The 13,659-nt window shown below is 41.6% G+C and overlaps 1 protein-coding gene across 12 annotated transcripts in view; it reads right to left on the bottom strand.

Moving 5' to 3' along the window:
• Positions 1-13,659, bottom strand: part of Map4 (microtubule associated protein 4) — a 124,715-nt gene that overhangs the window by 52,038 nt on the left and 59,018 nt on the right. The window lies entirely within an intron of this gene.

Below are 13,659 nucleotides of genomic sequence, written 5' to 3'. Positions count from 1 at the left end.
AAGATAACAAGTTCATTCCATAATTCGTAAGGAAACTTAAAAAACCCAAAAAAGCCTAAAACCATTTTTCAGAAAAACATAGGTAAAGGAATTACATTACCTGATCTCAAAAGTTACTGTAAGTGTACCAACTCATTGTAGTACTGACCACATACTTGGAGAAAAAGAAATAGCACAAAGTTCAGAAAGAACCCTACACAGTTATAGTCAGCTGGTTTTCAGCAAAGAAGTCAAAATTCACCAGAAAAAGGCAAGTTTTTTCAACAAACACTACGGAAACAATCTGACACTTAATTCATCATTACAGATTGATTCCTAACTTCAACTTCAGAGCACCAGAAACATCTCTTTCCTCTTATAACTTTCTAGTTAATTTCTCTGTAATAATCTGAAAGGAAGTATGTTACTACATTTGCTCTTTTATAGTTTAAGAACTGAGGCAAGCCAGGAGTGGTGGTCCACACCCGTAACCACAGACTCTGAAAGGTGAAACAGGAAGATTACTGTGAGTTTGAGGATGGCCTACACCACACAGCCTGAACTACACAGCAAGACCTTGTCTCAAAAAGCAAACAAAAAAACAAATGTAATAATACACATCTTTCTAGATTATTACAGAGAAATTAACTAGACAATTATAGCATAAAAGAGATGCTTGTGGTGCTCAGAAGTTGAAGCCAGGAATCAATCAGTCTGCAACTGATTAAACAACAGTCTTGAAGCCTTTGCTAACCTTCACAAACACAAGGTTTTTTTTTTTCCTCTACTATTATTAGTCTAATAACAACAAAAGGAAGGGGGAGGAGGCAGGAGGAGAGAAGGCAGAGGGCATGAAGGAGGGAAGGAGGGCAGGCAAACAAGCACAGGGTTGAGCACCAGCAGAGATAACTGAGTTGCTTGTCTCTGGCTTTGCCACAAGCTAACCATGTAGCCAGACCAACCTACCTATGCTTCTTTTCTTCTTTTTTGTGGGGAGGGTACTGGGAACCTTGCGCTTGTGAGGCAGGCAGATAAATCCCCAGCCCACTACCTTTCTCCCCTTTTCCCTCTCCCCTCTCCTCTTTTCTCCCTCTCTCCTTTTCTCCTTCCTTTCTTTCCTTCTTTCTTTTGTGCATTGTTTTTTGACACAGGGTCTCATTTTGTAGTTCAGGATGGTCTTGAACTCACTATGTAGTCCATGCTCGAACTTGTGGCGAACCTCCTGCCTCAGCCTCCCAAGTGGGTATTACACGCCTGTAGGTGTGCTACCCCTCTCTTCTTTTACATAAGCTGCTGTCTTCACCCACAGTACTGTCCCTCGCTCCTCTCACACTTCTGAGCTGCTCCAGCCTATTCATCTTTTGGGGGTCACCCCTGTCGGAAACACTTCAAGCGCAAGCCCCCTGAAGCCTGTGGAGCCCTTCCTCCCTGTTCTCACGGCAGCCTATGCAGACACTCTGTGCTCAGCCCCCTGAGGACTGTGCCTTTCTGCTGTGTCCCCAGCCTACCAACTGCACCTGACACCCAGCTGGTGCCCAGGAAATGGCTGCTGAATGTTGTAATTCAGACGGGGAAAATTCACTTAAAGACAAAAATATTGGCCAGTAGGTTTTTCAGAAAATTAAGATTCTATTTTTTGTAACATCTTTGCTCCACTGAATTTTATTCACATATTTTTGTTGAATATAAACTATTACAATCAAAGTATAATTTACATTTTCTAAACATACAGGACTATAACATAATAGAAATTTACAATAAACTAAACTGCTCAAAGATTTAAATCTGTCTGGTCAGAATAACCAAGACACATGAGAACAAACGGAACAAGTATTAATACTTAGGTCAGGACAACAGACAAAATAAATCAAAACTATGGTATCTAAAACACGATGTATAGCTATTCTACTCAGAGAAATACGGAACTAGGCTCTTGCTTCAGTCACAACAGAAATTAAAATATTCCCTTTATGTCAAAAACTCATAATGAAATATATTTCTCTATATATATAGAGATGTATATATACTTTTTGTTTTTTGAGACAAGATCTCACTGTGTGCTCCAGCCTGGCCTTGAACTTGCAATCATTCCCTGCCTCAGCCTCCTAAGCTTATAGGCACCCACCACCACGCCTAGTTAAGCAAGTCATATACAGTATATGAAAGTAATTAAATTATAGTGGAAGTTAATCAAGTTTTGGTTTCAAGCCAGGAAAATTATAAGTAGCCATAATTACAATTCAACCAAGGTACAAATCACACGTGAACACTGAACTGCATCCTTCTCAATATCCCACGTTCAATGGCTTCTATTCATTTGACCACTTTATTCCATACAATTACGGCTGACTGACCTTCTAGCTCTAAAGAAAGAAGAAAAACCAGTCTCCAAGAGGGGCAAATTATTCAAGTCCATTCAATAGTCTCATTATGGATGATTATTGAAACTCTATAAACACAAAGAAGGAAGTTAATGTCCAAACCCTGGTTTGCTGACTCCAAGACAGAAATGTCATGGCAGAAGAATGTGGTCAGGCAAATATACTAACTTTACCATGGTCAAAGAGAGATGTGGCCCCAAAGGGATCCCCAGTGAGCCACCTCCATCTGGGCCCCACTTCCTACCAGCACGTTCATGCACTGGTGAGGACACCACATGAGCCAATTGCTCATCTAGGCGTCTCTTAAAACCCAGCCAGGTTGACAAACCAACCTGACCCACTACCCTTGCACACCAAGACGATCAAAGACACAAATAACACAGTGGTGGAAAGCTGGACACCACACATGGTAGTAGATTCCACAGACATTGGTGTATAGCACTGCGGACACAGTACCCTTACTGGAGTTTTTTAATTAATGTGCTACCTCATGAGGCTGGAGGTGGCTCTAACAGAATGCTCAGTTGGCTGATGAAATTTGAGATGAGTGATGTTTAGTGAGGCAGAGGTGCCAAGGCTCAAGAAGGGAATCCAAAGGCTTAGGTGGGGAAGAAAGAATGTCTGGACAGATTTTTCATATGTGAACAGTGCTGGTTAAGAAAGCCCAGAAGAGGGATTTAGCTCAGTGGTTCCCCCACATGCCTTGCAAGCACAAGGTCTTGAGTTTGATTCCCGATACCAAAAAAAAAAAAAATCCTTTGGGGCCGGGGATTTAGCTCAGTGGTTCCACTGCCGGCCTTGTAAGTACAAGGACCTGAGTTCGATCCCAGGTACCAGAGAGAGAGACAGAGAGAGAGAGAGAGAAAGCCCAGAAGACACTCTTTTCACTCAGGTATTGGGAAATGCTTTAGTGAGGAAGCCACTTCCTCCTTGAAAAGCTCTGTAGCTGTTCTCTCCTGCAGTGTGGATCTGTTCCTCTGGACTTAGACTGGCAACTGTCACAACCTCCAGCATTACCATCGAGGATGCCACCACTCAAGTGAGCTCCCCAATTTTATAGGAATGATGGGATGCTGAAATAGTAGAGGCCAAGGGGTAGCACTTAGCAAAGAGAAAACAGAAACAGCTACTATAAAGACAGGTGGGTTGTATCAGAAATCAGAATCCCTTGGTCCACCTGGTTTTGCTTTTTATTCTGCTTTTTAGACAGAGTCTCACTATACAGTTCAGGCTGGCCTTGAAACTCAGGTTAACCCTCCTGCCTCAGCCTCCCAAGTGCTTGGATTATAGCTATGCACCACCAGATCCAGTACGTTGGCCTACCCAGAATTTTGGAAGCAATTAACTGATCAGTGTTCCAGACACAGCCTACTAAAAATTTGCAATCTGTATAACTGGAAAACAAAACTAAGCCCCCAACTCTTGAGGTAAAAAACTGACTTGAAAATCAAGACCTCTTCCCAGTTTCCAGACCCCAAAACAACCTACGTTCCCTCAATTCCATGAGACCGCAGTGTTTCCACAAGTTCATGCTACAGCTACCTCATCCACGCTTGCCTGAAGGCCATGCATTAGGGTGACTGTGGATTAGGGAGGAATCACCCACACTTCTCAGAGATTAACAATTCCTGGGGACCCAAAATCCCACCATGACCCACTAATTAAATGAAGGGGTTAGGTAACAGATGGAATGCTCAGCTTGAATCTAACTCACAGGGCACCCAATTGTGTGATGGACCTACTTTGTAATTGTTTCTTCAGCTCCTGAACTAATTAGGACAGACATATTTGGCTATTGGCAGAACTTTCAAATTGCTTGTCTGACCCAAATGATAAGTGTTATGACTTGTATCTAGACGTCCTCCCAAAGCCTCGGGAGATCACAGGTGGGGGTTTTCTGAGGTGGCTGGATCTAGTGTGCAATGCTAGGATCAAGGAAGTGATGCTGGGACTGATTATGGTGCAATGCAAGGATTAATGCTGCCCACCCTGGGCGTGAGTGCTACCCACCTGGATAGGGTGTAAGGGACAGAAAGAGGATCATTACTTACTGCTTGCTGCCTTTGGCCTGCCATAAACTGTTTCTCCTCTGCAATGCCCCTCTGACATGCCACCCTGCCTTAAAGCAAGCCAACTATAAAGTGAAACCTCCACCAACTGTGAGGCAAAAAAAACCTTTCTACCTTTGAGTGTCAGGTATTTTGTCTCAAGAACAAGAAAAGTAAGACAGTAAGAGTCATTATAAAAGGAAGGTCTAAGTAGAAGCCCCTTGAACTTCCCATCCCTACTAAGATATTATACTGCACTAGTAAGAAAAGTAAAGTGATTTATGCCACCATCAAAGATTTAAAAGAACATCAGTAAAGAGACCTTGCCCATCCCCAATGAACTCACTAGCTGCGCCTGTGCAAAAGTGTGATGCATTTTGGTGAATGCCTATGGGCTATCATAAACTTAATCAGGCAGGGATTCCAGTCACACCTGAGGTCCCAAGATGTTGCATCTTTACTGGAGGAAATCATGGGTCCCAGCACACTTGCTACACTGCCGTTAACTTGACTAATGCTTTTATTTCTATACCAGTTTCCAAGCATCACCAGAAGCACTTTGTTTTCATCTTCCTGTGAGTTGCCTAAGAGTGCCATCAATTCTTCCATCAAGATGGATCCCACAGGGGTCCTGAACATTGTATCATTAAAAAAAAAAAGTCATGGTGGGCCGGGGATTTGGCTCAGTGGTTCCGAGGCCTGCTTTGCAAGCACAAGGGCCCAAGTTCAATTCCCGGTACCAATAAATAAACAAATACATAAATAAAAGTCATGCTAATCCAATGTCAACATTGGGCTAATTGGGTTTGATAAATACTAGCAAATAAAAATTCAGAGATTCTTCATATTAATCAAGTGACTAAGGATTCAAAGTCTGGAGTGTGTGAAAATCTCCCATCCAAAGAAAGTTCCTGGGCCAGGGATATAGCTCAGTGGTGCTATGCCTGCCTGGCAAGCACAAGGTCCTGAGTTCAATCTCTGGTAATTAATTAATCGATCAAGTGTTCCTGCAACTCACTGTTACATGAGTAATGAGGGGTAGGCCTTTCTGGATTTTAGAGACAATGTATACATACACATTGGCATATATTTAACCCATTTACAGGTGACTTATAGGCCAATGGTTTATAGTAGGGCCTTAAACAAGAAAAGATTGTAGCAAATTCAGGTTGCAGTTCAAGTTGCTTTGCCACTTGGCCCTTATGATCCAGTAGATCAATGACAACTGAAATGTCCACAGCAAGTAGGAATGCTGAGTAGAGCCTCTAGCAAGCAAGAGTAAAAGAATCAGCCTAGATTCACAGAATTTTGGAGAAACTGATTCCTTCTGAAGAAAACTATTCACCTTTTGCAAAACTGCTTCCCGCTTGCTGCTTGTCTGGGCAGAGGCCAAATGCCTAGTCATGCAACATATACGATGTGACTGTGGTCAGAGCTTTCTACACAAACTGGATGTTATCCAATCGCCTACTCTCAAGTGGAAACAGTAAGAGGCCAAAGTCCAGCAGGCCCAGAGACACAAGTCATGTGGCAGTTGGCTCCAACTCCTTCACTGCTGATTTCCATTGAGCTGTCTCCTCTCCATCGTCCCTGCTAGCAACCTGCAGAGTGCCATGTGAGCAGGCGACCACACCAGGGAAAGACTCAAGTCTGGCCTACAAAAACTGCTACTGAGGGTGGTGGTAAAGGAAAATTCTCTCAGAGGACAAAACTCTCATTTGGTTTCCTTTCTGTCTGCAGAGAGACACGGTCAGCAACACTGACTACATGGATTCCTTAGCAATTATGAATCACCATTTTGCTAGCTGGTTAGACACTTGAATAAAGAGTGACACAGAAATCTGTGGGAAAGATGGGTAAATGAAACCCTTGAACAGTACAGACCACGAAGATGTTTGTGTCTCAAGTCATAGTTAAAGGGTACTGTAGATGAGGCTCTTAATAATCAGGCTGACAAAATGGCACATTCTATAGCTACTGAACTCTTTTCCCAGTCACTTAAGTGAACCATGAGATACCAATAAAAATAAAAATTAACCCATAAAAAAGTGGTCATAGAGGCAATGCATGGTTGTAACAACATGGTGTCCCCCTAAACAAAGCTGACCTGGCTAAAGCTTCTGCCAAATCTGTCAATACCACAGACACCAACGAGACTGCTCCTGGGAGAGCTGACTATAGTGGAAACCGTCCATCGGGGGGCGGGGGGAACAGACAACGATTTGTCCTCACCAGACAGAATAAAATGTCTTCTGGATATAGATTTGCCTTCTCTTCCTTATATTTCTTCTGCCAGCACCACTACCCACAGAATACAGAATCCCTGCTCTCCCATCATGATAGTTCACACAGCTTTGCGTCATAAGGGTATGGTTTCTCAGCAAAAATGAGTTCGTGCCCATAGGATTACCACATTCGTAATGGGACTATGTCTTGCTGCCGAGGTACTGGGGGCTGCCTAAGAGCACAGCAGAGGATGAAATAACAATACACAAATGCAAAGAGCAAATTGTTTTTTTAATGGGGGGTCTCTTCTTGGCTAAGACCATGCGCTCCCCACTTGTCAATATTTACTGTTTACACAACATGGGGGGTGCAGAAAGGCAGATGTGAGGATCAGGGGGACTCAGGCACTGAGCCAGGCTTGTAAAAGGGAGGAACAATGCATTCTTGTGAAGGACAGGCCACAGTTAACAAGCCACTTGTGTTACCTTTAGCTAAGGTTTGATCTGGGAGAATGGGTCGGAAATCCCCAGCTGTCATCTTGCTATTAGAGAAGTCACGGTATCATAACCATCAAGATCTCAACTGTGACCTTCATCACAGATAACTGGATTCTGTAGAAATATAACAGCGCCTTCACTGTTACATGGGAGTTCAAATGTGTCTAGAAAAGAACAGAAGCTAAGTAACCCAATGACAGACTGTGCTAGTAATTAATGCCTGGCCCCTCAACTCCAAATACACTCTTGGTCACTCTATTTGTAATCTCTGAGTTGGACCCATTAACATTTCTCTTTTGCCAGCTGGCATAAGGTTAATCTGAGGAGAGGGCAATGAGGCACAGGGGCTTATCTTCCTGGGAGGGTGCTGTTCTCTATTTCTGTTTTCCTCTTCCAGTATGAAGAGCAGCCAGTGATGCTCACCCTATTGGTGCTCCTGGGCACTCCGGAGGGCATCTTCCCTGGCACACTGCGTAGTGCATCCCACCTCAGCGTCCTGTCAGCCTGCATAACACAGCACACACCTTCATCACCCAGCAGGGACCTCAAGATATGAACCCAGCTGTGGAAGACAGCACTCTTCCAAATGTTCTTTCCTTGGGAATTCCTTCCCAGTCCTGGGGGAGGATCTGTTTCCTTTATGTCATTCTTGTGGTACTGGCGGTTGAGCCCAGGGAGTGCTGTGCTACACCTTTTATTTTTGTTTTTGTGAGACAGAGTCTCATTAAGTTGTCCAGTCTGGCCAGTGAAGTAGCTGGGAGTATGGCTGTGCACCACCATCCCAGGATTCCTACACTCTTTACAGTCTGAGCCCTTAGAAGTTAGTTCCCTGTTCAAACTGCAGCATGGCTTCCATGCTCCAACTAGCCACTGACCAAATGGAAATTAAGAACAGTGAGAAAAATCAGAAAGAACATATTTTTCTCTGGGTGTTTAAAAAGCTACCAAGTGTAAGAGAACATACCGTGTCTTTGCTGTTCAGCATAAAAAGCAGCAGCAGCAGAATGCCTTTTTATTTTGCTTAGCAAATTGAAGACCAGAAAATTAAGTCAATTACCACAAAGCAAAAGCCTTCAATGAAGACTTTTAAGGAGTTTATAATTTATGTACTTTTGCATCTCACTTTAAATGACTAAAAAGTCACAGGAGGGCCAGCCTTGCCAGCTCTGCGCAGTAACAAGAGTTTTGTTAATTTTTCTCAAAAGAAACAAAACAAAAGCTCCTCCTTCAGTTTACCTGGAATTCACTTTTGAAGCTTCACCAGAAGTTTTGTTCTCTACAAGTAGACCATTTCTCTTTCACAACAGACCACATGTTCCAGGCACATCCAATTAAAATACCATTTAAGCAGGAAAGAGGGCTGAGGGCCAAATAGGTGATTTAACAGCAAAAATAAATAGTTGAATCTGTAAGGACTTTTTCTACGTAGACATTAATCACTATCCAAATATCATCTTACATTTATTTTTTGACTTTTATTAGTGCATGTTTGCGGTGCATCATGATTACATTCATCATGGGGGCTTGGTACATATATACACAACACACCTCAACTCATTTTATATCCCATTCCCTGCCTGTCCCTCCATTTCGCAGTCCCCTGCCCATTTACAAGAAATCTACCTTCCTGTTTCTATTATCTACCTTTTATTTTGCTCTTTATTTATGGTTTGAGTTGCTCATACAAGAGAAACCAAGTGCTATTTAAATTTATGTGTCAGATTTATTTCACTTAACATCATGACTCAAATTTACACTTCTCTATGGCTGAGTAGCACTCTACTGTGTACAAATACCACACTTTCTTTATGTATTCATCTGATGACAGACACAATAGGCCCCTTCCAAGATGCTGCTAGATGTATGAATGTGCATGTATCACTGTAGTGCAATGTCTTTTAACTCTTTCAGGAACATACCGAGAAGGGGAATGGCTGGGTCAAATGGAATTTCTATTTTTAGTTTTAAAGGAATTTCCAAGCTGATTTTTATAGTTTACATTCCCATCAACAATGTAGAAAGATTCCTTCTTCCCCCACAGCCTCACCACCATTTACTTTTTTTTTTTTTTGGTACCAGGGTTCAAACTCAGGAACTTGTGCTTGTGTCAGGCACAGTGCCACTGCGATAAATCCCCAGCCCTACCACTTATTATTTGATTCCTCAATGGTAGCCATTCTTTCTGGTCTAAAATGGAATCTCAGTGTTGTCTTAATTTGTATTTCTGTAAAGGCCAGATATGTGGAATATTTTCTCATGTATAAATTGGTCATCTGTACTTCTGAAAAGTATCTATTCATTTCAGTCCTTAATTTGAGGGGAGGGTCTAATTTTTTGGAGTTCTTCTATTAGTCCTAGATATTAATCCTTTGTCTGAGGAATAGCTGGCAACAGGGGTGGGGAGGTAGGGTCTCAGTATGTAGCCCAGGATGGACTCAAACTCACAGTAATGGTCCTGTCTTCAGCCTCCAGAGTTCTGGGACTACAGACATGTGCCACCACACCTAGCTATTTTTTTTTTTTTTTTTTTTGCATTCTGTGTGTTGTCTCTTAACTATGTTGGTTGCTTCTTTTGCTGCGCAGACATTTTCTTAATTTGATTTTTTTTTTTTTGTAACAGACATGGTGCCACTGAGCTAAATCCCTGGCCCTCATTTGTTGATGCGGGGGGCAGTACTGGCAAATCCAACTCAGGCCCTTGCACTTGCAAGGCAGGCAGTGGAACCACAGAGTCAAATACCCAGTCCTGCTGATTCTTGAGTCATTTCTTATTCAACTGGGGTTCAGAATGACTTTGTATACCTATGTCTTCAAGAGTTTTACCTATTTTATCTTCCAGGAGATTAAGTTTTTCTGTTTTAATATTTAGATCTTTGATCCACTTTGGTTTTGGCTTATAAAGAGAGACAGATACGTAGGACTGGATCTCCTGATGTGGAACATACATTATCAACATCTTCGGTTAGGTTCCAACACAATGAAAATATTTTGTCCTGCAATCTAAACAATTTTTTTGATGGTGTTAAAGGTTGAACCCACGGCCTTGTGCATGCTAGGCAAGCACACTACCACTGAGCTATATCCTCCGCCTCAACATTTTTTATTATTATTATTATTTGGGGGGTGGTTTTTTGAAACAGGGTCTCACTATGTAGTTGAGACTGACCCAGAACTCACTATGTAGCCCAGGCTGGTCTCGAACTCACAGTGATCCTCCTGCCTCAGCCTCCGGAGTGCTGGGATTACAGTTGTGTGCCACCACGCCAGGCTTTATTGTTTTTTAAATTAGCTTTTTTTCTATAGTGGAGGAATCAAAGCTAGCAGACAGTAGGGCTAGGCCTGCTCTTTCCACAGATTCTTCAAATTGTACAAATTCACTAATGAGAAACAAAGATATTTAACAAGATTATTCATTCAACAGCTATTGAGTGTCTACCATAAGCCAGACATTGTTCTATGTGCTGGGGCAAAACAATGAATGATCAAAACAAAAACTGTCCCTCTCCTAATATTTATCTCTGTGCTATCGATCTTCTAGTGGGGAAGGACAAACAACATAGGTAACTAAACTGTACAAATGATTAGAAAGTGACAAGTGACATGCCATGCAGAAAATTAAAACAAAGTAGTAGTTCAGAAGAATGGAAAGGGTAAAATTTAAGGTAAAATAGTCATGAGAATAGCAGACAGGATGGTGCACACCTATAATCTGAGTACACGGGAGGCTGAGGCAGGAGGAGCACTGACTTCGAGGCCAGCCTGGGATAAACTGTGAGTTGAAGGCCGGCTTAAACTACACAGTGAGACTGTCTTAAAAAACAAATAGTCTGAGAAGCACATCACTGAGAAGGTAAAGAGTAAATCCTGAGTAGTTAATCACAGAAAAGAACATTCCAGACAGAGAAAACAGTTAGTGCTTGGAACCCAAGGCCAGGCCCACAGAGAACAGCAGTGAAGCTAACACACAGGAGCTGGAGGACCAAGCCAAGAAGCCTGGGAGCAGTCACGAGGGATGTGGGGAGGTCAGGCCCACAGCAACTGACAAACTACATGTGGTGCAAGAGGAGGAAGAGGAGAACGCAAGGGTGTCAGCCCAGTGAAATGGATAGAATTTCCATTTAATGAAATGAAGACCATGAACTGAGGTTTTGCGCATGTGAGGGTTTCTGGAGAGGGGAGAACATGAACTCAGCTGAGGACATTTTAAATCTGGGCTTTGATTTTATATCCACATGGAGATTTCAAGCTCTAATTTCAAATTCCCTTAGTTCTCACTCAACCTCCTTGTGAATTTATATCTGTTCTTACAAAATGTTCCCTACAAATGTTTAACATTTAAGCAGTGTTTACATATTTATGCATTTCTCTCTGTAACTGGACAAATGAGAACAAATCTGTAAGGCAACTAACATAAAAGCATCACTTTAATTCTGCAGAGCTCTGTAGATCATTTGAAAATCATCTTTCCTTAAATATAATCTAGCATTTCTTAATTCTTTCTTCCTTTTATCTTTTCCTATTCCTTGTCTTTTTCATTCTTTCTACCAATTTAGCTTTTTGAGACAGGGTCTCACTACGTAGTTGAGCCTAGCTTTGAACTCACTGTGTAGCCCAGGCTAATCCCAAAACTTTTTTATTGTTCTTTTTTGAGACAAGGCCTCACTATGTAGTTCAGGCTGCCCTAGAAATCTACGGTTTTCTTTATGAGAGAGGATTTCAATTTAGTCGAGTCTGGCCTCGAACTCAGGGATTCTATCACACCTGTACCTTCCAAGTGCTGGGATTACTAGTGTGCACCACCACGCTTAGCTTGTTTTTCCTTTTGTACTGGCCCTCCAAATGAGTGTGACAGGATTCCACTACGGTTTAGATTTACATTATCCCTAATGACTAGTACCATTGAGCATTTTTAATGAGCTTCTTGGCCATTTTTTATTTACTTTTAGCAAAACATTTATTGGTATATTTTAGATATACATAAATGATAACATTCATCGTAGAGAATGTGTATCAGTAAATTCTTTATCTTGCTGTTTCTTTTCCTTCACCCACCCCTTATGCACAAAAGTCGTGTTTCCATTTTTTTTCTTTGTCTCTTCATTCCTTTCTCCCTGTCTCCTCTCCCTTCTTCCCTTTCTCATTTGAACATTTTCTTCCCATTTCCCAATGTCTAGGGTATATTTTAGTCCTTATTTCCACCTTCCATTTCTCACACTAGAAAAACAATGTAGTATTAGTTGTTGCTGTTTTTGTTTTTAGTATCAGGTATCAAACTAAGGTCCTTGAGCTTGTAAGGCAGGCAGGAGAAACACTGAGCTATATCCCCGGCCCTACAATGTAGTATTTAAACATGTGAGTTCAATTTATTTCACTTAAGAGTATGGTCTTCTCAAGGTGCATCCATTAACTATAAATGCCAGAAGCTCATCCTTCTTTATGGCAGAGTAGTATTCCATTGCATTAAAAGATCACATCTTCTTTATCCACTCATCAGTTGGCAAATATATGGGCTGTTTTTGAGATTTAGTTATTACAAACTGTGGTGCTTGTAAACATAGGTGTGCATAGTTAACTGAGGCATAATGCTTTTCATTCTTTCGGGAAGATACCAAGGGGAAAAGCTGGGTCAAACAGAACCTCTGGTTTTAGTTGAGAAATCTCCACAGTGGTCGCACCAGTCTTCACTCTTTTCCCCACAACCCCTCCAGCAGGTGTTATTGGTTGATTTCTTCAAAGCAGCCGTTCTTTCTGGAGTGAGATGGAATCTCAGCATTGCTTACATTTGCACTGCTTCCATGACCAGTGCTGTCAAACATTTTTTTTCTCACATTTATCTGTTGTTTCTACCTCTTCATTTGAGAAGTGTCTATTTTCAGATGCCCATTTATGGATTGGGTCTTTAAATTTGTTTTTGTTGTTGCTGCTGTTGTTTCTCAGATAGCCACATATATATAGATATAGATATCACATATATTTTGGGGGGGGTCTTTAAATTTGGAAGGTCTGCATTTTTTGAGTTCTTTATATATTCTAGCTGTTAGTCCTTTGTCTGAGGAATAGCTGCCAGAATTTTTTTCTCACACTGCAGGTTTTCTTTTCACTCTGTAGGTGGTTTCTCTTGCTGTTCAAAAGCTTTTTAATAAGATGAGATCCTAGTTGTTGGTTCTGACAGTGCCTGTGTGACCGAGATTTTATTCACAGGCTTTGCCTACACCAATGTCTTCAAGAGTTCTACCTATTCTCTCTTCCAGCAGATTAAGTGTTCCTGTTTTAATATTTAGATCTTTGATCCATTTAGATTTTAGGTTAGTGAATAGTGAAAGACAGGGGTCTAGTTTTAATCTTTGGCAAGTAGAAAGCCAGTTTCTCCAGTACCATTTACTAAAGAGGCTACCTTTCTTCCAGTGAAGGTATTTTGCTCCTTTGCCAAAGATAAGGTGGCTGAGTATGTTTGGAGTTGTTTCTGCATCTTCCAATCTGTTCCATTGATCAAGTCTGTTTTTTTGCCAGTACCATGCCATATATATA

This window comes from Fukomys damarensis, unplaced genomic scaffold (genome assembly GCF_012274545.1).
Source record: "Fukomys damarensis isolate Sample0158 unplaced genomic scaffold, DMR_v1.0_HiC HiC_scaffold_12, whole genome shotgun sequence".
Lineage (NCBI taxonomy): Eukaryota > Metazoa > Chordata > Mammalia > Rodentia > Bathyergidae > Fukomys > Fukomys damarensis.
The sequence above is the reverse complement of the archived record's forward strand: the minus strand, read 5'-3'. Positions and strand labels throughout refer to the sequence as shown.